Genomic DNA, 899 nt, shown 5'->3' with positions numbered 1-899 from the left:
GGCCGCAGCGCCCAGAGCGGCCCGGGCACCGCAGCGACCGGAGCGGCACCGCAGCGCCCGGCCCGCCCCGCGGCCCGCCCCGGGCACCGCCATGGCAACGCCGCGCCGCCGAGCGCGGGCCCCGCGGCCCCGGCGCCGGTTGTGCCGGGCGGGGGCTGCTGGAGGCCCCTTCAGCGCGGGGGGCGTTGTGCCGGTGTGAGCACGGGAGGGCCGGGCTCAGGGACAGCCAGCTCTGAGGAGACGCGCTCCGGGTACATGCCAGGAACGCTTGTACTGAGGGAAAGGATAAACAAACAACCAGCACTCACAGCCTCGCCCCCCAAAAAAACAACCAAACAAACACCCCAGAACATGCCACCCCCCCCCCCAAAAAAAAAAAAAAAAAAAAAAAAAAAAAAAAAAAAAAAAAACGAAAAAGCTACAACAACCAAAAAAAACACCAAAGCCCAAAGGTGCTGTATAGGGAAAACAAATCTTTGATTCTTCTAACCTCAGGTATAAAAACTCTGATTAACTAATTTGGAAAGATTCCTCGAAGCACAGGCCCTGCTGCTTCAAGAGAAACTGTCCCAGGAGCCACTCGGACTGGGGATAAGGCAGCTCTTAACTCCCACCCACGTTCCTAGAGCACATCTCACCAACAGGCACTGTGCAAACAGAGCAGATCATCCAAAATCCCAGAGGTTTAGACCCCAACAGTGCTCTGATACTAGAACAAAAAATAAATGGGAGATTGACAACAGGCCTCATTAATAAAGGCAATGTCTTAGTCAAGTTCAATCTAAGAAAGCAAATTGTCAGCTTCATGTCTTACATGACTGAGAGACAAAAAAAAGCTTTCACTGCACCTCTGAGGAGCAGCAGGTTGTAACTGGCTTGCTCAGCAGCACTAAGGGAGG

The sequence above is a fragment of the Ammospiza caudacuta genome, chromosome 10, assembly GCF_027887145.1.
Source record: "Ammospiza caudacuta isolate bAmmCau1 chromosome 10, bAmmCau1.pri, whole genome shotgun sequence".
Lineage (NCBI taxonomy): Eukaryota > Metazoa > Chordata > Aves > Passeriformes > Passerellidae > Ammospiza > Ammospiza caudacuta.
Note: the sequence above shows the minus strand (reverse complement) of the source record.